We start from the raw sequence: 25432 nt of genomic DNA on the forward strand, positions 1-25432 counted from the left end.
CTCTTCCTTTCACTCCCTACCCCCCTTCTTACTGATACATGCCTAAACCCTATGCCATGTTGGATAATCCACTGAAGTTCTAAAAAATGAGGACGACTGAGTCTCTGTACCCAAAGGCTTACAGAGAACTGGGAGAAGAAGGGCATATGTAATGATGAATGCTTATATCCTCTACAAATTCGTATGTTGAATCCTAACCACCAAGGTGATGGTTTCTGGAGATGAGGGCCTTTGGAAGGTGATTGGGTCATGAGAGCAGAACTCAAATGAAAGGTATGAGTGCCCTTGTAATAGAGACCCCAGAGAGATCATTCATTCCTTCCATTACGTGAGGTTGTAGCAGAAGACAGACATCTATGAGGCAGGAAATTGATCCTCACTAGATACCAGATCTGCTGATGTCTTCATCTTGGACTTCTCAATCTCCAGAATAAGAAATAAATGTTTGTTGGTTTAAGCCATCTAGTCTAGGGTATTTCTTTTATAGCAGCACAAATGGACAAGACAGCATGCAAATCATTAAGTGCAGTACAAACATTGCAAAATCTTTATAGAAATGTATAGAAGATTCAAATGGAAAAACCCAAAGAAGATAGTGGCCAACTATACTTAGAGTAGGTGGCCGTGGAAGGCTTTGTAGAGGAGAAGGGATTTGAGTTAAGTTTTTAAAAGATATGTGTTTCTGAGAGAGAAGACAGAATACATTCCATGCAGATGAGGGCCTGAGACTTGAAATGACCTGTCCTTTAAAAGTACTTGAGTATAAGGTGGTGAGAGACAGGACTAGAGTTAGGGAAGGCTCGATTATATAGGGTGGTATATACCACAATAAGATCTATATACTTAGGCTTCAGGGAGCCAGGGAAAGACTTGAAAAGGGAAGAAATAGATTTGGATTTTCTTTTTGAAAGACTAGGATGATTGTAGGGTGGAAGATAATTGAAAGAAGCAAGACTGACAGCAAAGTTAAAGTTGTTAGGAGCCCAACGGACTAGGGGAGAAATAGTCAAGTCCTGAATTAAAAAAAATTGCAATGAATTTGGAGGGAAGGGCTAGATAGGAAAAGTGAAGAAAAATAGAACCAACAGAACCCGAGCAGTGACTGGAATGGATGCATAGAAGAAAGAGAACTGAGATCAACTCCAAGTTAATGAATGACTACAATATCCACACGGCCACGGGAGGTAAGAAAAACAGAGGACCAGATCGAAGGAAGTAGAATCAGGGATAGATTATATCTGAGGACCATAGGAAACACTGAGGCAGACACATTCAGTGGTCAATCATCAATACAGACAAGATGTTTGGGTAAGCTCTGATCTCCAGCTACAGACTGAGAGACATGATCCAACTGCTGCGTTTAAATGCTGAGAATGTGTGAGATCCCTATGAACAGTACAAAGAAGTGAAAAAAAGGCCAAAGATAACTTAAGTGATGTCAGCATTTAAGAGCTAAGTCAAGAAAGAGAAATCTGCAAAACAGACTGGGAAGAAACTAAAAATGAACTCTGTCAGGCAAGTGAACAAGTGTTTTAATAATGAAAGAATGGTTAGAAGTGTTACAAGACTGAGAAACCACAAGACATGAAGGCAGATTTTTCATACCCTCTGCATCTATCACTTTTAATCAGTTAGAGTCTTTTATGATTGATGTCAATTTCATTACCCAAAAGTGTTCCCCACTTCTTGATATGGGTTCCTTCAAAGGGACCAAATTCCTGCAGTCTTATCTTCCCCACTTCTGATCAAGCTCCAATCTTCATTCAAAGCCTGCTCAATGATTAACTCCTCCTTGAAATTACCCACGACTGTGATTTCTGCCTCTCAGAACATTGTCTGTGGTAGTTCACTCTCCCAACAGGCAGGACAGTCTTTGATATTAAGTTTCTTAAGCTTTGTACCTCCAGCGACCAGGCCAAGAAACTCCCACTGTCAGTTAATGTCTGACCAGCACATCCCAGTACGTGACATGCTTCTACACATGCTTCCTCCTTGAGCCCTCACAGTACCTCCATTAGGTCAGAATTAACATCATTTCACTTGATATTTCAGGAGACCAAGTTCAGATAAGGCACATATCATTCAGTGTGCGTGTGTATGTGTGCTCAGTAATGTTTGCCTCTTTGCGATCCCATTGATTGTGGCCCACTAGGCTCCTCTGTTCATGGGATTTTTCAGGCAAGAATATTGGACCTTGTTGCCATTTCCTCCTCCAGGGGAATTTTCCTGACCCAGGGATTGAAGCCAAGTCTCCTTGTCTCCTGCACTGGCAGAAGGATTCCTTACCACTGAGCAACTGAGGAACCCCATATCATTCAATAGTCTTAATAAATAATAATCTTAATATATACTGATGATGATAAAAGAGCTATTTCTTCTTTGTAGCATGTGCTAAAACTTTTCAACTGAGAAAATATATTCATTTTCTATTGCTGCTATGGTGGCTTACAACAAATTTATTATCTTAAAATTCTTAGATTAGAAACCCAAGGTGGGTGTCCCAACTGAAATCAAGGTGTAGACAGGGCTGCCCTTCTTTCTGGAGACTCTGGTGGAGGATCTGTTTTTTTGTTTTATCTTTTTCCTTTTCAAGTTTCTGGAGGCCACTCCTTGGCTCATGGCCCCCTTTCTCCATCTTCAAGGCCAATGATGTCACATCTTTCTGACTCTTCTTCCATAGTCTCAGCTCTCCCTGATCCCAGATGGGTAAGATTCTCTACTTTCAAGAACCAATGTGATTTTGTTTTATTAGAGTATAATTGCTTTACAATGCTGTGTTAGTTTCTGCTGTACAACAAAGTGAATCAACTGTATGCATACACATATCCCCTCCTTCTTGGATCTCCCTCTTACCCCTGCATGCCATCTCTCACCACTGAGCACCAAACTGAGCTCCCTGTGTTATACAGCAACTTTCCACTAGCTATTTGTTTACACATGGTAGCATATACATGTCAATCCTAATCTCCCAATTCATCCCACCCTCCCCTTCTCCCTGTGTCCACAAGTCTGTCCTTTATGTCTGTGTCTCTATTCCTACCCTGCAAATAGGTTCATTTCCAACATCTTTTTAGGGGTTACATAGAGGTGTCCCTGATGGCTCAGAGGAAAGAATCTGCCTGCAATGTGGGAGACCTAGGTTCAATCCCTGGGTTGAAAAGATCCACTGGAGAAGGGAATGGCAACCCACTCCAATATTCTTGCCTGAATTCCATAGACAGAGGCTACAGTCCATGGGGTCAGAAAGAGTTGGATAGGACTGAGTGGCTTTCACTTTCATATGAGTTAATACACAAAATTTGTTTTTCTCTTTCTGACTTACTTCACTCTCTATGACAAATGTTGGCTTAAATAAAGATTCCTTTGCCTTTTTTTTTTTTATTAAAACAACAACAACAACAAGGTGATTAGATTAGGTTCACCTGGGTAATGCAATATTCGCTCCCCATCTCCACCTCAAAGGTGCCAGGGATTAGGATAATGGCCATCTTTGGGAGACCATTATTCTGTCTACCACAGAAGACTTTTCCTGATCTTTATTTAGTTCTTAGAACATGGAAAAGGTGGAAAACAAAATGATGTCACTTTCTCCAGTATCTAAGGAACTTTATATTTGGGAGTGGAATATTTTTTGTATTTTATAGAGATGTTTATAAACTACCATGAACATGGGAGCCAGTGAGGACATTGTGCTCCCAAATCTATAAACCAATCAGGATATGTGGCATAAATACCATGGATATTTCCAAATATCTTCACGACTATTAGCTTGCCCAGCGAAACTATTTTTAAGGGCCACACATAAATCTCAAATACAGCAGGTCCTGGATAGAATGCATCATGCCCTGGTCCTTTTTTCTTCCTCAATTCCTAAATCCCAGCTAATGGTATCATCATTCACTCCATCCTCTAAACACTATAATTAATCTTAGGTCCTCTTTTCCCTTCATTTCACACAGCCAATGGATCAAAAAATTCTATTGTTTCTACCTTAGGTCTGTGTCTAGAATTTGGTCTTTCCTCTTGTCAACTTAAAAGATATTCACAACCTAAAAGTTGAGAGTTATGTTTTATTTGGTGAGAATTTTTAGGGCTTCAAGCCCAGGAGACAGCATCTCAAGTAGCATCTCCTTCTCTGAGGAGGAAAATGTGGGGAGCCAGGTTACATAGAAGTTTTACAACAAAGGGTGAGTAATCTGAATGTCATAAGATTGCTGTTAATTAAAGAAAACCATTTAGCACTTTTCTATATATGGGGAGATTCAAGAATCTGGGCTTACTGAAATCATTCCTTTGATATGTACTTCAGCTCCCTGGGGCCAGTATCCTGTGTTTTCACATCCTGATTTTCCTCAGGGCTCATCCTAGGGAGTGGCTGTAGTCTGATGGCTGCTAGATCAGTTCAGTTCATTTCAGTTGCTCAGTCTTGTCTGACTCCTTGCGACCCCATGGACTGCAGCATGCCAGGCTTCCCTGTCCGTCACCATCTCCCAGAGTTTGCTCAAACTCATGTCCATCGAGTCAGTGATGCCATCCAACCATCTCATCCTTTGTAGTCCCCTTCTCTGCCTGCCTTCAATCTCTCCCAGCATCAGAGTTTTTTTCAGTGAGTCAGTTCTTCACATCAGGTGGCCAAAGTATTGGAATTTCAGCTTCAGCATCAGTCCTTCCAAAGAATATCCAGGACTGATTTCCTTTAGGATTGACTGGTTGGATCTCCCTGCAGTCCAAGGGACTCTTCAGAGTCTTCTCCAACATCACAGTTCAAAAGCATCAGTTCTTCGGTGCTCAACTTTCTTTATGGTCCAACTTTCTCATCCATACACGACTACTGGAAAAACCATAGCTTTGTCTTTTTTTTTTTTTTTTGAACACGCTTTTTATTTTTTATTTTATTATTATTTTTTTTTATAAATTTATTTATTTTAGTTGGGGGCTAATTACTTTACAATATTGTAATAGTTTTTGCCATACATTGACATGAATCAGCCATGGGTTTACATGTGTTCCCCTTCCTGGACCCCCCACCCACCTCCCTCCCCATCCCATCCCTCTGGGTCATCCCATTGCCCCGGCCCTGAGCCCTTGTCTCACGCATCGAACATGGAATGGTGTTCTGTTTCACATATGATAATATACATGTTTCAATGCTATTCTCCCATAGCTTTGACTAGATGGAAATGGAAGGTATTATTTCCTTCCTGAGTTCCCTTAGGGCTCACCAGCTTATCATATGCTGTGATTGCAATCAATGATGACTGTGACATCCTTTGTTTACTGATATGGTAGGTAATATTCCATTTATCACAACCAATGGACCAAAAAACTCTTATTGTTTCTACCTTATGTCTGTGTCTAGAATTTGGTGTTCTCTCATTGCTAGTTTTTTTAAAATTATTATCACAGCTTCTCCATCTTATATATGCATTATTTCAATAGAATTCCTGACATTTCTCTTTACCAGCTTTCCTTCTTTTAGCCCATTCTTCATTGTATAAGATTGTACTGCCAAAATTAACTCTCCAAAAAAACCAAATCTCATTATGTCTTCCTACTTTGGGAGATCCTCCCTGATGTCCTCACCACCTACACAAAATGTCTAAGGAAACCATGAAAAAGATGTTTCAAAGCAAATGGGAAATAGCTCCTCTCTCCTCTCCTTCCAACCCCTGTATCTATCATAAGGGCTATGTGACCATATTCCCTGCAGATTTTTATATCTTTGTGAGAAGAAAAGCTGTCTCATGATGGTAAGTCTGATACTTGCACAAATATGTCATTTTCTCCTAGCTCCTAGCAAATGTCTAGAGAGGTGGTAACTCTCCCGTAGCACTTATGTATGAGCACATGCTAAAAAAAAGGGGGGGGGTGGCATCCTGGGGCTTGTTTATCCTGGCTCTAGGGTTGACTGCTTAGGAAGTACGCAAAGCCAATTATGACTAATGTCCTCAAATATTACTTATTACTCATATAGCATAATCACAATAAATACTGAGAGACCCAAACACTATTTGCTTTGCTATTTGAACCACAGTTTAATGTCTACCCCAGTATGGCCTCTCCAAAGAAGAGCTATTAACTTGCTGAGCTAAACTATATTTAAAGAGCAGTCAGTTGTATGAATTCTTTGCTCTCAATTTGCAGCTATGTTCCAATTAAACCCATGTTGTATTCAAGCAAGTTAAATTGCAGTGACTGTTGAGTTAGGAAAAAATGTTAAATGACTGTCTGGAGCCCGTTTAGACTGTGGCTTATACTGATGCTGATTAGAGAGGGATGTGGAGATGGTTGGAATTATAGAGCATAAATCAATACACTTTTTATGAGAAGGCACTGCTGTATATGTTTAGACAACAAGCACCACTTATTGAAGACTCACTGTTTGCCGGAAGATCTCCCAAAATATATACTGTATAGTTTATGACCCCAAGAACTGAGATTACAGGGACAGATGTTGCTGTGAGACACACCAGTGGAATGCTGAAGTGATAGGTTAGGTAATTCTGGTTGTCATTTTGATCAATTGCCTAAGAGTAGACAAGGTTGCTTAATAACTGGTCTAATTTCCTTATCCATCATAAAAGGAATACTAACACCTGCCTCTCTCCATCTCTACAGGACAGTTACATCATGGCTGATGTCTACTGGATGCTAAATGTATGCCCACAGTATTTGAAATGCTGTATACGTATTAACTCATCCAGTTTTCACAACACCCTGAAAAATAGACATTATAATCTACATTTTATAGATTGGGAAACTGAGGCATAGAGACTTTATTTGCTCAGTCACAGAGCATTCCCACTGATGGAGATTACTTTATAAACTGCCCATTTCCAGGGATTAGAAAGTTCTTTCTATGCTGAATCCAAGTCTACCTATAACTCCTTCCCAGTTGGTCATGGTTCTGTCCTCTGAGTCTAAACAAAATAAATACAACTGTTCTTCCTCATCTCAGAGTTTCGGTATTTGAGGATTGTGGCTATGTCTCTCTTTCCAATCTTCTTTAGTCTTAGCCATCTCAGTTCCTGAAACCATTTAAAATCTACCAATTTTGGAGAGGTCCTTATTCTGCAGTTATCCTAGAGTAGACACGATGCCCTCGTTGTGCAGTCAGGAAGTGTTCCTGCATAGTGTTAAGCAGACTACTTCCTGATCCTGAATGCAGAAAAAAGCTCATTTTTGTAAACAGTGTTTCTTTGCCTCTTCTTACACTATTCCTGTAGTAGCAAAACCCATAAAGATAGCTATTATCTTCAATAATAAAATAAGGTAAAGTGTATTATGGCTTATTGCCTGCCAGTAACAGTTCTATGATTTATGTTTTAATTTACTTAATCATCACAGCAAACCTGTGGGTTGGATGCTATTTATTCCTGTTCTCATGAAAAACAGAGGCATGGAGTAGTTAAGACTTGATATTATATTATACAGCATATGACTGTACAATGACTAGCTTTTCATAAGGAATAATAACAGGCAAATACAATAATGGCTTGTAAGAGTATATATATATATATTTATGAAACTTTGTGTGTGTGTGTGCTCAGTTGTGTCTGACTCTTTGGGACACCATGGACTGCCAGATTCCTCTGTCCATGGAATTTTCCAGGCAAGAATATTGGAGTGGGTTGCAATTTCCTTCTCCAGGGGATCTTCCTGACCCAGGGATAGAACCCATGTCTCTTGTGTTTCTTGTATTGGCAGGTGGATTCTTTACCACTGCACCACCTTGGAAGTCATGAAACTTCTAGGGTATGCCTTTTAATCAGTGCTTTTGCTACATACTTTGCCCTTTTTCCCTGGAGAAGGGAAAGGCTACCCACTCCAGTATTCTGGCCTTGAGAATTCCATGGACTGTATAGTCCATGGGATCATAGAGTCGGACACGACTGAGTGACTTTCGCTTTCACGTGCCCATTTTTGTCTAAGTGACATCTTGTCTTATGAATATCTCACATGATTCTCAGATTTAAAGTTGAGCATAGCAAGAGTGATGTACCTCCTTGAACTAAGCTGAGACCAACTTTCTAGGGGCCTCTAGTCAATTTCCACTGACATTCCAGCAATGCGGCTGATCAGGACCTGACCCAGTGATGAGCCACAGGTCAGCTGGAGAATGAACGCTGGAGACAAAATGTCAGCTCAGGAAAGGTGTTGTTATATGAGTGTAAAATGTTTGCCTGTATTACTAGGTCCCCTCAAGTACGTTTCATGATGTCAAGGGTGGCATTTTGTTGCTGCAATAAATTTTTATTTTCATATCCTGGAAATGTTAGATAGATGATAGATAGATATAAACATATCTATCCCACTATAGGCTTCCCAGGTGGTGCTAGTGGTAAACAACCTGATTGCCAATGTAGCAGATGTTAAGAGACATGGATATTCAATCCCTGTGTTGGGAAGATCCCCTAAAGGAGAGCATGGCAACCCATTCCAGTATTCTTGCCTGGAGAATCCCATGGACAGAGGAAGCTGGCAGGCAACAGTCCAGAGGGTTGTAAAGAGTCAGACGTGACTGAAGTGACTTAGCATGTGCATGCACATCCCTCTATATCTATCTATCCCATCATCTCTATATCCATATCTATCTATCATATGGATATAGAAAAGCAATGACAAGCCTATTAAAAAGCAGAGACATTTTTTTGCCTGCAAAAGTCTGTATAGTCAAAGCTATGGCTTTTCCAGTGGTCATGTATGGATGTGAGAGCTGGACAATAAAAAAATGCTGAGTGCTGAAGAATTGATGCCTTAGAACTGTGGGTGCTGAAGAAGATTCTTGAGAGTCCCTTGTACAACAAGGATATCAAACCAGTCAATCCTAAAGGAAGTCAACCCTGAATACTCATTGGAAGGACTGATGCTGAAGCTGAGGCTCCAATACTTCGGTCACCTTATGCGAAGAGACTACTCATTGGAAAAGACTTTGATGCTGGGAAAGATTGAATTCAGGAGGAGGAGAGGTGACAGAGGAAGAGATGGTTGGATGGCATCACCGACTCAATGGACATGAATTTGAGCAAACTCTGGGATATGGTGATGGACAGAGAAGTGTGGCATGCTGCAGTCCATGGGGTCACAAAGAGTTAGACATGACTGAGCAACTGAACAACAACAAATCTATCATTTATCTACCTCTGTCTCTAAGGATAGCTATTTATCTATCTATCTATCTATCTACTTATCCATCCATCCATCCATCTGTCTTCATCTGGTCTTTGTATTTTGGTATGTATTTCACCTAAGATGATGGGCTTTTAAAGTGGAAACATCCTGTAGGTTGGCACTCTTCTCTACCCACAGCCTGATAGCACTGGGGGGAAAAGGGGACCAGAATTCTAAAGAAAAAGTCCTGGAATAAAAACTGAGCAGGGAGAGGGCTGTGAGTGATTCCTAAATAAAGTTAGAGGTGGGAGAGGTACAGAGAGGGAGAAAGGAGGATGAGATAAGCTTGGATAACACTCAAATTCAAGTGAAGGATGGTAGGATCAAGCCCAGACCATAGGAACACAAAATTTCAGCCCCCTCAACACACAGCAACACTTCAATGCCTAAGACATGATCATATAGATGGTTTTTCAGGCAGTCTCTTGAAGATGATGAGAAAACTCACACTGTCAATACAATAGTGAACTCGGGACTCCAGCCTATTATACCTATTGATCTTAAGTGAAAGTCTGCTATTTAATCTTGTTATTGTTGTTCAGTCGCTAAATTGTGTCCGACTCTTTGCAACCCCATGAACTGCAGCACACCAGGCTCCCCCTTCCTTCATTATCTCCCAGAGTTTGCTCAAACTCATGTCCATTGAGTCAGTGATGCCTTCCAACCATCTCATCCTCTGCCACCCTCTTCTCCTCCTGCCCTCCACCTTTCTCAGAATTACGGTCTTTTCCAATGTGTCAGCTCTTTGCATCAGTTGGCCAAAGTATAGGAACTATTTAAACTAGTGGGAAAGAATTTTTCAAAGGGTTTCTGAGTAATTGCCTACTAGGCATAACACTTTTCAGGGAGAGGGTGGGTCAGGGTGGAACAGCAGTGACCATGTTTCCCAATGATCCTGCCCCAGCTCAGCCTTGGCCTCTGGTGACACCCATCTCTTCCTTCTCCTTCATCTCTGACTCCCACTGTCCCCTTCCCTGTCACCTAAGGGAAGAGGCTCCTCTTCAGGATGTAGCATCATGGCCATTTCCTTGGTTAGCTGAATGAAGGAGAGCTACTTTTCCGGTTGAGCTGTTCAGCTCAACTGCTTACTCTGGAATGGTGCCATTGGCATTGGTTAACCTCAAGAGCCATGCAATGAACTTCCAGGCAAAAGGAGCATATCCTGATTTGCCTGGTGGTATCTCACTTTTTAATGCTTTTAGCACTCAGCAGAGCCTCACTGTGGAAGAAAGAGTTGCATCTGCTTCCCTTCATGGCCCCCCAAGGCACAGCAATCACTCCATCTCAGAGACCAAGCTGGCCAGCTAATGGGGGAAGTGAGAACAAGCTGGATCCACTCCCTGAATCATCTGCCAGCTGTCTGGACAAACTCAGAGGCAGACTGGTCCTGCTTTCATGATCAACTGCAATCTTAGAAGAAAAGAAATCTAGCTGGATGAGTTGAGTCAGTCCCAGGTGGGCTTTTCAGGCAGTCGCATCTGGAGGCTCCATCCTCCGGAGCGCTCAGGGAACACAATAAGTCTGGAAGTCATTAAGAGAACATAAACCCAGAAGATCCTGATGTCATTCGTAAAAGGTGACCTGATTCCAGAGTATAAAGCTGACCTTCACACAACTCTTTCAAACAACATGCTTATGGTTGACCGCAGATTTGCAGTGGATGCACTAATCTTTGCACCATTGCCACATTTGGAATAGCCTTTGTGGTGCCTAAAGGCATGAAAGAGATACTGATGAGCTCAACTCCAACCATTCTCAACTATTTATTACAGCCTCTAGCTAACCTTTAGCATCTTATTTCTATTTTCTGCTGCTGTGCTGCTCAGTTGTGCCTGACTCTTTGCGACCCCATGAACTATAGCCCACCAGGCTCCTCTGCACATGGGATTTTCCAGCTAAGAACACGGAGTGTGTTACCATTTCCCACTCCAGGGAATCTTCCTGACCCAGGGATCGAACCTGCATCTGCTGCGTTGGCAGGCAAATCCTTTACCACTGTGCCACTTGGGAAACCCTAGTTCTAGTTGCACCAGGGTTAAAAGGACAGCTCCTTTTCTACATGCCTGACTCAAAATTGGTGCTACTACAGGCATCCAGAGGGGTCCCTGGCACGTGGTCATCCTCATATGGGGTTAGGAGCTGCAGAGCACATGGTCACACTTGAGCATAGATTGCTGTACATTCCATCCATCAGGTGGCTCTTCCTTTCAGTAGGACCACCAGAGGTCCAGCACTATACATGGGAGGTCCACTGGCCCATCTGCCCTTAACATTACCTTGTGACATGGACCATTCCAGGGCTGTGGCACAAATAGAAGCTTGATAGCCATCTCTACAAAATCAGCAATTATCCTGTATTGGTAGACAGGTTCTTTACCACTAGCACCACCTGGGAAGCCCTAATTACCATAAGGTAGTTGCCAAAATAACATTAAAGCAGTACTAGCAAGTCTGACGGAGAAGGCAATGGCACCCCACTCCGGTACTCTTGCCTGGAAAATCCCATGGATGGAGGAGCCTGGTAGGCTGCAGTCCATGGGGTCGCTAGGAGTCGGAGATGACTGAGTGACTTCACTTTCACTTTTCACTTTCATGCATTGGAGCAGGAAATGGCAACCCACTCCAGTGTTCTTGCCTGGAGATTCCCAGGGACGGGGGAGCCTGTTGGGCTGCCGTCTATGGGGTCACGCAGAGTCGGACACGACTGAAGCGACTTAGCAGTAGCAGCAAGTCTGATTCAAAGCAGAAGAGCCACCCACTTTCTTTGCTTTCTCTTCTTTCTCCCCTTCCTTCCTCCCTTCCGTCAACCTCCCTCCCTCCTTCCTTTTGTTGTTTAATAGAGATTTTCAAACTGTATCTTAGATTTGTTGATTATTTTAGTAAACTCTTGAGTTGACTCTTTTTTGCCTGCCAGTTTTGCAATTGCTGATTGCAAACGCTCTTCTAAATTTTAATCTAGTTGTAAGAGTCTACAAGTACATGAATGTGACAGCAGATACAAACTTGAGTCTATAAGTCTCTGATTGTTTTATTCCCTTGGCTGGTTTGATAATTTTTCCCTGTGCCTCTTTACGGAGAGTCAGGCATAAAGAAAAATTGTGCTGTAATTACTGTTCCATTTTTCACAGGCTGAGCATCTGTGGATGAGGTGACCAGATGTCTGTGCTTTCTTGTTTGTAAAAGCAAGTTCCTCATGTTCTCCCAAGACCATGATTTATCTACAGAAGTGTTTATTGAAGCAGCAGAGCAGAAAACATTGGAAATCAATAAATTCAAAACGTCAAGAATTTATTAAGAATGTTATGGTACCTCCCTCAATGCACTACTATGTTGCTTTAAAATTACATTTGCAAAGAATTTGACGTTAAAAACTCTTTGCATACTAAATACTTGAAAGCAGTGAAAGGGTTAGTTCCTCACTATTGTTAGTTCCTCACTATTGTCTGACTCTTTGTGACCCCATAGACAGTGGTCTGCCAAGCTCCTCTGTCCATGGGATTCTCCAGGCAAGAATATTGGAGTGGGTTGCCTTTCCCTTCTCCAGGGGATCTTCCCAACTCACAGATCGAGCCTGGATCTCCCGCATTGCATGCAGACTCTTTACCATCTGAGCCACCAGGGACTTACGGTGTAATATTAGCTGAAAAAATTGTGCACAGCACTTTATGTAGTATATCTCAGTTACTTAAAATATGCATGGAAATATAATGGAAACAGATTCACTAAAATATTAACAATGGTTTTCTCTGGGTGGATAATTTTTAAAATATTTTAATACAGTTTCTCTAGACTAAAAAATGTCTATGATGATTATATTAATAATTTTATATTAACATGTCAAGTGTTATTCAACAAGCTTTACATGGATGTTATGAGAATAAAATGAGACAATAAATGGAAAACAGCTGAAGAAAATGTGGGTGAGCATTGTTGTTTTTATGGTGATTACTCAACTTTAACAGAAGCAGCAATAAAATTTTAATTTAAAAATTATCCAAGAACAGATCATACCGCCTCCATAGACAGGTGATGATTGTATGCCAAATTAACACATCGACCTCCAGTACTGCTTTTAACGATGATATCAGCCTTTAGAATACTTCTGTGGAAAACACTAATGTGTATCTCACATTAGGTGAAGTTTGCTGTGTCTCAAGCCCTTGGCATTCATCAGATTATTTCACTTTGTCCAACATCACTCCTTGGTGAGGGTAGAGGTGTTTTGGTTCATAAATGTGCCCTCTGGCTGGGTTTACCCTCCCTGGCAGATCCAGCCCTGACTTTGGTCCCCATTTCATCAGCATCTTGGGCAGTGGGGAGTTCTGCAAGTGGGCGAGCTCTGAATCTTCCACCTTCCCTTGCTCTAATGTGCGCCTGCGCAGAGCGTGACCACTTTGGGAGATGACATTTGCTACGGCCAGATGCTTAGCTCCACTCTCGCTTCCTCTTCTTTCATGTCTCTCAAGGGGCATAATCCCCATCTCTAAATATAAACTGTGTCATCTGAAAATACATATCCACTTCTGCCAGGGTTTTTATTTTTCTCCCAGATGATATTACCAGGGTTTCTATTAATAAAGAGACGGCCAAGGAGCCAAACATGGCTCTCTGTTCCTTTACTAGGGGGAGCCAGGGCTCAAGATGTACAAACATGAGCCACCCCTTTCTTTTCTCTGGGAAACACCACAGCAGGTGGCACTAGCCATCTGGGACCACACATGCTTGCTTCTTACCATTACATTGTGATCAGCCTTGACTATCAGCATTGCACCTGTAGAATTCATGAATTCTCATGAATGAATAATTCATGAGAGATGGACTGAACAAATGGGGTGTGATCAGTAAGAGCCCTATAACCTGGCCAGGTAGCGGCTCTCCAGCATACCTGGGGCCTACAAATTTTGATTCCTACCATCCATTGCAGTACTAACCTTTCCTAATATCACAAAGATGCCACCTCTGGCGTCACCTAACAGCCCATACGCTGCTTTGTCCTCATTCTGGCCGTGCCCCAGGGAACGCTCAGGGAAGAACTGTCTTCGTTCTCACTGATCTCTGCCCATACCATCCAAGAACCTGTCAATAAACCCTGCTTACTCCAATCCTAATAATAATTTCGTTGAATTGAGAGCTCACTATGGGCCAGGCACCTCAAACACATAGGACTTGTATGCACAGCTCTTCTAGGAGGTGGCTGTTGTTCTGTTTAACAGATGTGGAGACCAAGGCTCAGAGAGGCTAAATAACTAGCTCCAGTCATATCTCTCAACATGGAAGAGTCTGGATTCAAACAGTTACCCACTAGATTAATTCTCCTGAACCATTTCACTTTTTCTCAAATTCCAGTGTACGGTTTGCAAGTACTTTGAAGATAGTTCAATAACTTCCATCTGCCAAGGACAGAGGAGTGGGATCAAGAAAGGACTACATTTCTTTGTCCCAGGCTCATTGTAAGCGACCTTAGTGAGCAGGACATTGATTTGCAGTCATACCTTCTGAAACTGAGAAGGAATAAAATGACACTTGAGCTGCCCTGGTAGAGATTATCCTTTCTGGGGACTTGGGACATTGACCAGGCTTCTTACAAGGGGACTCGAGGCTGTGCGATATCATCTTATCCCAGAGTTTGCAAAGGCTGAAGGAATTTGGTGCCAATATTAACAGCTCGGGTGTCTCTTGCCAGAAAGGATGACAGATATCCCTTCTGAGATAACAGATGACCTAAGCATGTAAGTTTATGGATGGAAAGGACCTCAGCACAAGATCCAAAAGTTGATGGAGACTGCACAAGGAATGGTAGACCTGATTGTCATCTTAAGGTTTGGATGGGAGCTTGGCAGTGCACCTGGATTGCTCAAAATGAATTTTGACTTGTTCTGGAATGATCTGTAGCCTAGTTACAATGTGTGGGGAAAGAGTGATTGTGTGACCTTGAGGGCATCAGGATTGCTTTGAGCTTCCTCTTTAACTTTCTGCCTAGTGCCCTAATTGGAGCTGCCCTTCTGATTCAAATGGGAAAGCTCAGGTGGGGGATAAAGCTAAGTGTGACAGGGCAGGGGTGGGAAGGGCACCGGGGCTTAGGTTTCCACAGGCTGCCATCCAGGACCACCTAGTGAGGGCAGTGCTTTCCAGGACCGGTGTCACAGCCCTCCAGACTGTCCTGTGACCCAGCAGTCAAGGGTACTGACCAGCAGCCCCAACCCTGTTTTCAATTAAAGGATTTTTACTGCATTTTCCTTTTTTATTCCTCTATCTTTGTGTGTATATAATATCCTTTCTAGTATATAGTGTCAGAATCCAACTCAAACAACATATTGTGAATTAACAGCTAAATATTAAAGAAAAGATAAAAGAAGAAAAAACACATATTTTCCACACCCTGTAAAAGGTCACAGTCTTGTACAGGGCATATACATGTTTTTAGAGAAATATAAGAGAGACAAAACATAAGATGCTATGTGATTTCAAAGGACAAAGAAATAAGATTCTCTCAGAAGACTGATTCTTACATATGAGAATCTAATATGTGGTAAAAAGAAGTGCCACAGTCCATTGGAGAAATGTGGGCTTATCCACAGTCTATTTATAGGGGTATGAAAACTATTAGCATGTGTATGTCTTCTTCAGACATACAAAAAATAAATTAGAGCTGGGTTAAAATGAATTAAATATTTAATAAGAAAACCACAGAAGATAATAATAGAAAACTATCATCTAAAACCTCAAGAGGTAAAAACTTTCTAAGAATGGAAGTAATAGAAAAAGACTCTAAGGAATCTGGTAAATTACAGATTTGAGTCCTTTATGTGTTTCCTCATCTTTTACTATTGTGATTATGTAAGTTTTATTCGTTTAATACCATTGTATCATGATTGGTCAACAGAAAACAATAGAATTCTATATCACTAAAACTACCATTTAGTAGGAAAAAATTAAGTGTTTCCTATGATTGAAATCTTCACTAAAGGGATTTCCCTAGTGGTCCAGTGGCTAGGACTCTACACTTCCAACGCGGGGGGCCTGAGTTTGATACTTGGTCAGAGAACTAGATCCCTAATGCTGCAACTAAGACATGGTGCAGACAAATAAATAAATATTTTAAAACTTCACTAAAATACAGCCTAAATGCAAAGACTTTTTTCCAACTGATTCTGAAAGAAAGAAAAAAAAACTGCTGCAAACTGGACTAGCAAAATTTCATTAGTATCTTTGTCTACATATCTCAGAGCAATTCCCCAATCAAATTCAGCAGAGGAATCACCCCACTTCACAGATAAGAAAACTGGCAGCAGCAAGAAACTCAGCAAAGGGACAAGAAAAATTCATGGCAGAGTTGGACTCAGGTTCATGGACTTTTTCTACATTTTGTACTTTTAATCAATCATAGAACCACACATACATTTCTTCCAACAAGGACTGAGGAGGTCCTTGTCCATAGCAAAGAGGATGAACAACCATAGCCCAGGTGGACTCAGGTCTGAGACAAACTCAGAAATTTTTTTAAAATTGGACTTTCAGAGAGGTGACTATTTATTTCAAAGAAAGTAAATATTAAATATCAAGGAAAACCAAAAGAATAAACAAATATAGGCAAATAACCAAACCAAAACAAAAAACTGTATACGTTGTTATTCTTTATGTGTAACCATTCTGAAGTATGATGTTGAAGAGACAGAATAAATGGTTGATTAAAATCAGAATGTGTTAATAATCCTGAAAGCAAGAGCTTTATTTTAATTGTCAACATGTACAGCATTTAGTTTGTGATAATAAGTAAGAAAGTAGTTATAAAGATCTTTTGCGGTATTTTGGAGAGAGACACAGAACATTCAGAGGTAGACACACATGCACTGTTTCTATTTCAGGATGCTGAACAGTGGACTGAGGCTATTTATTTTTCAGTCCTTGGGCTACATATGTACACATTTAGGTCATAACAACCTGTGATGTGTGCATTCTCCAGGCAGAAAGAAGGCAGGGTGACAAGGTGAGTGTTACAACTCAAAGTCTGATAGAAAATAACTGTCACAGAAGATTGAAAGAAAAATTTCCATAAACCCCAAATGCGACATTCAAAAGCAATATTTTAATCAGATCATTTCATATTTTTTACTGAGGAATCACTTTTTTTTTTAACAAGGAAAAGATATATATTTGTTCCAGTACATCAAGGACAAAAATAAAATGAGACCCATGGGAAATGATTTCTTCACAATCCAGCTATGTAATTGATCTATTTGGAAGTCTTATACCATGTTGCTGCATGTTAATTGCAACTCATTTGAAAAAAGAATCAGCTTGGATCACAATTGATTTAATGCAGTAGAGCTGGCCTGCCCAGCTTGGGAGGAACACGTGCATGAAAGCCTTGGTTTTACAAGGTCCACGGAGACAGCATTTATTTGGGTGAGACAGAACAAACCTAGAACTCCAGGGATGACACAGACCATGGCAGTCTTTCAGAACTGACAAGCCCAGTCTTCATTTACTTCTTTCTTACACCCCTACAGTGTGGGGTAACAGACTGGTGGAGCATCCTCTGCCCACAAGCCCTCCCTGTTGGAGTGCTCTCAACCTCAGTTTCCATGTTCAAAATATGCCCTTCTGGAAAGATGGATGAAACAATCTGCCATGTAACATCAGTTCAGTCAGTTCATTTGCTCAGTCGTATCCGACTCTTTGCAACCCCATGGACTGCAGCACGCCAGGCTTCCCTGTCCATCACCAACTCCCAGAGCTTGCTCAAACTCATGTCCATCGAGTTGGTGATGCCATCCAACCATCTCATCTTGTTGTCCCCTTCTCCTCCTGCCTTCAATCTTTCCCAGAGACATAACATACAAACTCCAGATACCTGACAATACCTCATCACCACTTCATCTTGCGGGGCCACTGGGGTTTGTTTTCCTTCTATTTTGTTTGGGTCCCTTTGAAGAGTATCTCAGATTCAATATCCTTCAGGAGGAGAAGTTAGATATGCTGCATTGAAAGAGGATCATATTGAGGCTTGTAAGGTCAGTGTAAGAACACCTAGTGAAAAACAAGAGTGATACTAAGGCCAGACACCTGGATTATGAGCATAGTAAGATATTCAAAAAGAGAAGAAATGGAGAAAGATGGACAGAATCAGTCTGGGACAGGCTACATGGACCTTACTTTCCTTGACTGTTTATGCAACATAAGGGACCAATCCCTGATCAATCAGGGTACTAATACTTCTTCTGTTTGACTACCATGCAGCTCGGGAAGGGAGAGTCACTCACCATCTATATTTATTAGCTGTAAAATGAATGCATCAAGAGGATAATGTTACCTCTTCAGATATTTAACTGCTGAACTTGGTAGCATCATCAGGACTTATTAAATAAGCCATGCTGTACGTGCCATTCTAATCCTCACAATCCCCTTCTATATCTGGTGTTATCTTCCAAACAATCTTCTTTGGTAATATTCAATACTTATACATTGATCTCTTGGAGAAGGAAATAGCAACCCACTCTGGTATTCTTGCCTAGAATATTCCACGGACAGAAGAGCCTGGAGGGCTACAGTCCATGGGGTTGCAAAGAGTGGGACATGATTGAGCATGCCTGCACACATACATTGATGCTAAATGTTTAGTAAGCAATTTTAGAAGTGGACACTGTATTCATACCATTTGATAAGTTCTACAATAGGACATTTCTATGGCATCATTGAAATTAATGAATGCTGACAACTGTGACCCTGTATATAACTAGGGAATTTAGTACGATTGTATGTTTTTCTTCCAAGGACAATGTGTGTTGCTTTTCACTTTAAAATTGACTTTAAATTTCCAGCTACTGAGAGTTTTCCTGAGAGACTAGGGTTATGCAGACAACATGCAAAACATGTCTGTAATAAAAGATAGATGATAGGCTAATTATTTTGTCTATTCACCATATTTGGGTTATTTTTATGTGAACGCACTGATTTTGTGAGGGAGGAGGGTGGAATTATAAAGTTGTTAATTAAACTACACATTCATTTTTTTCAACAATGAAACAAAAAAAATCTGTGTCTTAACTGAGCACCTACTATGTGTATAGAACTGTTCAAAGTTCTGTAATTACTCTCTGAGTAAGAGAGAAATTTTTCCCCAAAGACCTTACAAAGGAGCAGGTGGCAGACAGTGATGCAGAGAAACAAGCAAAGCGGAAGAGAGCAATGGAAGACAGCTGCGTCTCCTGGAAAGCTTCCTAGAGGAGACAGGGTGTGGTTTGATCTGAAAGGACTGGTGGAATTTTCACAGGGAAGATGGGTGTTGGGGCTTCTCAGAGAGAATATAGACAATGCACAGAGATCCAGAGGGTGGAGGAGAAAATGGAACAGCAGGTGGTTTTCCTTGGCTGGAAAACTATCCCAGTGAAGAGATAATGGAAAGGGCAGGATGACCTGGTGTGGAAGAGTTCCATGGTCTCTCTTGGTTAGAAATAAGGAATTGCTGTAGGTTTCTGTGGGCTTCCTTGATAGCTTAGTTGGTAAAGAATGCCTGTGGGAGACCTGGGTTCGATTCCTGGGTTGAGAAGATCCCCTGGAGAAGGGGAAGGCTACCCACTCCAGTATTCTGGCCTGGGGAATTCCACGGACTGTATAGTCCATGGTGTCGCAAAGAGTTGGACACGACTGAGAGACTTTCACTTCACTCTGCTTTAGGACAATTTGAATGAAACAGACAGGGGAAGGGGAATGTGGTAGGGGGCTGGAATGTCTCATTTTAAGTAATTGAAATCATTTTGAAGTTTGGATGGATTTATTCCAACTCATGGAAAAGCAGAATGAAGTAAAGAAATGCATTAAAAATTAAGAGATCTGAGTTGTAGCTCTGGCTTCATTACTAATTAGTTTTGTGTCAGAATGAGTCACTTTACATCACTGATCCTTAATTTTCTCATCCCTGTGGGGATGAGTATGTGTGTGTGTGTTGATTACAAAGATGGGTTCCTTGAGTGTTAAGGTGAGTTGTATGATTCCATATGATGAGTATATCCATCATTTCCTTCTCTGGTATTTTCATTGCAAAATTTCCAAAGTGATTTAAATTGGATAATTATTTCTGCCTTATTCTAAAACAAGCTATCTCTCTTGAGATGCCTAGGTAGCAAGTACCCTGCAGCTATCATCTCATTCTGCTCTTAAATTTGTCACTTAAATATTTAACCCGAGGGACTTCCCTGGTGGTCCAGTGGTTAAAAATCTACCTTCCAATGCAAGGGACGAAGGTTTGATCCCTGGTGGAGGAACCAAGATCCCTCATGCTGCAGGGCAACTAAGCCCACCTGCCACAATGAAGACTCAATGCAGCCAAAAATAAAATATAAATAAATAAATATTTGATGGGAAAAGAAAAAGGCAGCCTTACTGCCACTGTGTCTAAACTTTAGGGCCCAATGGACTGGACCACAAATCAGCCACTCTCTGTGCTGGTCAAGTATTCTTAAGGACAGCGAATAGTTGAGTCAGGTGGAGAGGCGATGACTTGAGAGACAACTAGTCCAGGGTAGAAGAGACAGTTAACTTTTCCCCCCACCCCACAGGCCTTACATGGATCAGTCTCTCTTTGCTATTTGGCTTAATCCTGGCTGTCCCACTAAAGGCAAGGCACATTTTTCAAAATAAGACTACGTGAACACTTTTGACTCCTGTTTCAAAATGGAGAACTATTGCCCGTATGAAAATCATTCAGGATCAAGACACATGAATAAATGCATTATATTGGAAGCTGCTTCTATAAAGTAACCAATGCTTAGAAATAAATAAGAATTCTGTCCATCAATGAAATGACTACATAATTGGAAATAACTGTAGTAGAATGCATATTTTTAAACTTTTTCTCCAGATGTTTGCATGTGGTTTTTACATTTTATGATTTGATTTTTATTTTATGTTTAATTTATAAGTATACATTTCTCACCAATGCATCTAGTCTATTAAGAAAAGCAATCCTTTCCAGGCTGGGGGAAGTTGGCAAAAAGACAGAACCCATCAAATGCAGTGGCTCTCAACATTTTATATTCTACCGTCTTAACCAAGAACTTGTCAGGTCCACTCTGTGACCATTGTTTTTGCAGACAGATGTTTTTAATTGTCTTTCAATATGATGCTGACTCTGACACTTGGCAGATTTATCATTTCTCCATTCTCCCCTGCCACTCATTCTCAAGTTTTAGATTTTCTCATTTAACAGTTGTAGTAGTGTTTTACACTTTCTATAAATCTTCATGAAGTTTCTAAACCCAGTGCCTTACATGTTTAGAACTGCTACCTACCATTACCGTTTGAGGAACTGAGTGACTTATTTTAAAGTTCTGTGTTAATTAATCTTCTGCCTGGGGGTAATGAGGAGGCATGGTGCTACTTTTTAAACTTACAATGCTCAAAGCCTGATTTGTCTCCTTGGAGAACAGAGTTGGGACAAGCAATATATTCTCTTCAACCCCGTGTCTTATCCATAAGTTCTGACTTCATCTGACCCAGAGATATGAGCAATAGATACCTGAGGGTTCAGTCTTACCCTCCTCCCATCTCTGTGCCTGTGGCATCACAAAGGAGGCAGAAGCTCCGGGCTGGTATCTTTACCCCTTCCCTGACCTCTTCTCTACTTTCTTCAGCCACTAGGAAGCTCACCTACCTCTGAGCTCCTCTTTCTCTGACTGCTGTTCCCAGGCTACTGGATCACTCTTTGCCTGGTGCTGCTTCCTGAGTGTTAGGTGTTCTGTTGACTGTGAGGTCATCAAATTCCTTGAACATAGAGAGCATCTCCATGTTGCATTAGAGGTATTTTGGTATATATCTCAGCATTTTTTACAGTGGTAGGCACAGACAGATGTTCTCGCAGATACCTGAGTGTAGAATAATAAAACAATTAAAAAAAGATCAGAATGGACTAATTATAGACACACCACCCAATTTTCTATCTCTGAAATATTCCTAATACGGCCAAGACAGAAAGGCATCAGAGCTATAACCAAGTTGCTGAGAAGGAGGTTGAAAAGAGGCTCTCGTGTGTATATGTGTGTGTGTTTAGTCTCCAGGCTGTCTTCATGAGTTACATGCTTAGCGAAGTGACTATTCTGTGATTAAAAGACAGGTTAGGTTTATATTTAAGGGATGAAGATCTTTTGTGTGTCTTCCATTAAAGAGAAGTTTCAGAAACCCTAAAGCATCTCCCAAGGCAAGAGCCTCCCTGGATTATCCACCAACTATTGTATGACTTGGAGAGTTTGTTGTTCATGTTCTCATCTGAAACATTCAAAAGTGGGTATAATGATCTCCACGTGTCAAATATGGATCCTGAGCACCAGCTCACTGCTTCTGTTGCATCCACCCTTCTTCAGAAACCATAAAATGCCCATCCTGGGTTGGTCCATCAAGTTCTCCTTGGAAGTTCAAGGACAAACAGAAGTGATATGGTTGAAGCTGCTGATGTGTTCCAGGCTACCTCTCTCTCACTACAAATAGCAGGCTACAGTACCTTCAGACCACATTTGGGGGACATTTACTCTTTCCACATCATAAACAGAACTTTCAAAGCTAAGCTGTCCTTCCCTACCTTGTCCCTTCAAAAGACATGGCAGCAAAAACTATTACAATATTGTAAAGTAATTAGCCCCCAACTAAAATAAATAAATTTATAAAAAAAAAAAAAGGTAAAAAAAAAAAAAAAAGACATGGCAATGTTTGGAGAGCTCACACGGGGTGGCTTTTGTGTCCCACATAAAAGAGGAGAACCAGCTATCCTCCTGAACCACAAGGATCTGGGATGGGACCTTGGGTTTTCATGTGTCCACTTTTTTGAGCATATCAACTTAACTAATATTTAATGACCATCCTCCAGTGTCTAAGATTGTTCTTGGCAAGTCTAGAGGTATATGAGAAGCAGACCTACTTTCCAGAAACCAACAACACGCTGGAGGTATATACAAAGCAATGTGGAAATGTGTGGTATGTGGGGGTCTAATGAGTATTCCTCCCTCCAGTGACCCAGCATAGTGTTTGATGGTTTCCAGTGGGGAATAGCTACGGGACTTTGAGACCAAGGACCAAGCTTGTGAAACTGGGTTTAGATCTTTGAAAAGAAAAACAAAAAAAGATACCAACTTACTCCCAAATAATCACTAGGTGAGTCAACAACTCAATTTAATACCTTCTCCATTCAGGAGCCTAGCTTTAGTTTTCAGCAGACAGGCATGATTTTGTTTGGGACCCTGGTTGATGACATATAAATGTAACTCATTCCACCCTAGCAAACCAGTCCCAATATCTTTGAGACAGTTGGCCACACTTTGGGAAGCCTTTTACCTGAAGTAACACTAGTGGGTTACTACTATGTTTATCTTTTTCTAGGTCATCCATAATTTGATATGGAACATATCTATATGACTGATATAGAGCAGGAACACTCTAGCACAAGTCAGCAATGCCCCTGGTTGTTACAGACAGGCAGTGGAGCAGAAAGCAGCCTGGGTAGCAGCAGGGAGGGACTTTCCATGGTGTGACAGAAATTTTCAATGCCCTTCCTTATCTCTCCTGCCCTTCCCACTTCAGAGTACAAAGATCAACTTCCATCCTCCAAAGCTTATGATTCTCTGCTTGATTCTCATAGCTTTCTGTGGTCACCAGAGGCTGGTTTGCAGCAAGCCAGAGATGCCAAGGAATTAATATCTCCCTCACAAGACCTCTTGACCCACACTGGTGGAGTTAGTGTATCAATACACCACCTCCCCCACTCCTCTGGTGGTATCCTCTGAAATCTGTGCTCCATCGAGTTCTCCAACAGGATTAAACGTTAGTTGCCCCAAGTGATGACTGACTTCATAACCCTTTGTTGGCTGGTTTCTCTTCTCTGTCTCATATCCCACCTCCCCCACCAGTGTTTCCTGCAATTTTCTCTCAAATAAACAACTTGAACTCTAATCTTTGTCTCAACATCTTCTTCTGCAGGTGAGGAAGAACCCAAACTAAGATCTTCAAGACATTGCGAGATACCTGAAATCAGGCAGGCACAAGATGGGATAAAAATTTGAGGTTATTGGATGCTCAGTACATCTGTGGATTGGAGACTCAGAGCTGTGAATGACTGTTGTCACTGCTGAGATGTTTACCTTCACCATTGCTGACTGCTCCTAGAGGAAGACAAGACATAAGGAAGCAAGGGTTTCAGAAAATGGAAACAAGTGATTATAGAAGTAGCAGAAGGAATGGAATAAGGAAGGAAAAAACAGTTATCTCACCAGTATGCCTATTGCATACTTGACTGGTTGGGCTGGGGAGACAAAGTGAGGTAGACTCTTAACACAGCACCTCAGCACAGCAGCTCTAAGAGGTTGTCTTAGACTTGAACTTAGTAAGGAATTCTCTATGGGATTGTCTCTGTTACAGATGTGACATTTTTTGTGCACAAGCCAAAGCTGTTCACAAGACAAGGCTGGCCTTTGCTTTACTTTTACCCATAAAGACATGAGCACCCAGAGCTTCTCCCACAGATGCTGGATCCCCTGGGCTTGGCGTGTTCCTCCTCTAGGTGCAAGGAAGTGGGTCCTCCAAGTCATGAAGCTCCTCGATCAAGGTCTATGGGTACTTGATTTTACCAAGTCTTCCTCTCTCAGTATCCTCTGCTGGATTTTCAGTTCTGCTCTTAACTTGGATATTTCCTACATGAGCTATGCTATAAAACTAAATTGGTGATGACAACAATAAGAAATGATGTTGTTCAGTTGTTATGTCTGACTCTATATGAACCCACAAACTTTAGCACTCAAGGCTTCCCTGTCCTTTACTATCTCTTGGAGTTTGCGCAAACTCATGTCCATTCAGTTGGTGACGCCATCCAACCACCTCATTCTCTGTCACCCTCTTCTCCTCCTGCCCTCACTATTTTCCAGCATCAGGGTCTTTTCCAATAGTAACAGCAAATTGCCCAATTATTCTGCTTAAAGTCCCCCAAAATCCAATTTAAAGAAAATTGTTATTAACCCTGGACTCAGTAACCTCCCCAACATCATACCCCTAGGTATCCTCATTGGCTGTGGGTAACTTTTCCTTCAATTATTTACTCTTTTTTCCCTGTAGGTCTTTGCTGCACTTCCTAAGGCAGTGAAGTGTAATAACTGCGTTTGGGCAAACTCCCAGGTCTGCTGGCTCTTGGTCCTGCAGAGTCTACATGTTCCTTCCCAATCTTGAACTTCTGTAAGAATATGTAGGTAGGAAGTCTGGAATCCAGTCTTTTCTCTGGAGCCCC

General features: G+C 41.3%; 2 long non-coding RNA genes across 2 annotated transcripts; one reads left to right on the forward strand and one right to left on the reverse strand.

The window, feature by feature from the left end:
• Positions 1-17542: 17542 nt before the first annotated feature.
• Positions 17543-22661, reverse strand: LOC145506104 (uncharacterized). The gene is made up of 2 exons (XR_014053548.1): positions 21824-22661; positions 17543-18201 (listed from the first exon to the last, which is right to left on the reverse strand). It is a non-coding gene; the product is annotated as an uncharacterized LOC145506104 (long non-coding RNA).
• LOC145506103 (uncharacterized) lies at positions 21919-24895 on the forward strand. Its single transcript, XR_014053547.1, has 3 exons — positions 21919-22765; positions 22861-23313; positions 24136-24895. It is a non-coding gene; the product is annotated as an uncharacterized LOC145506103 (long non-coding RNA).
• The last annotated feature ends 537 nt before the right edge of the window (positions 24896-25432 follow it).

The sequence above is a fragment of the Giraffa tippelskirchi genome, chromosome 5 (assembly GCF_054371585.1).
Source record: "Giraffa tippelskirchi isolate mGirTip1 chromosome 5, T2T-mGirTip1v1.2.pri, whole genome shotgun sequence".
NCBI lineage: Eukaryota > Metazoa > Chordata > Mammalia > Artiodactyla > Giraffidae > Giraffa > Giraffa tippelskirchi.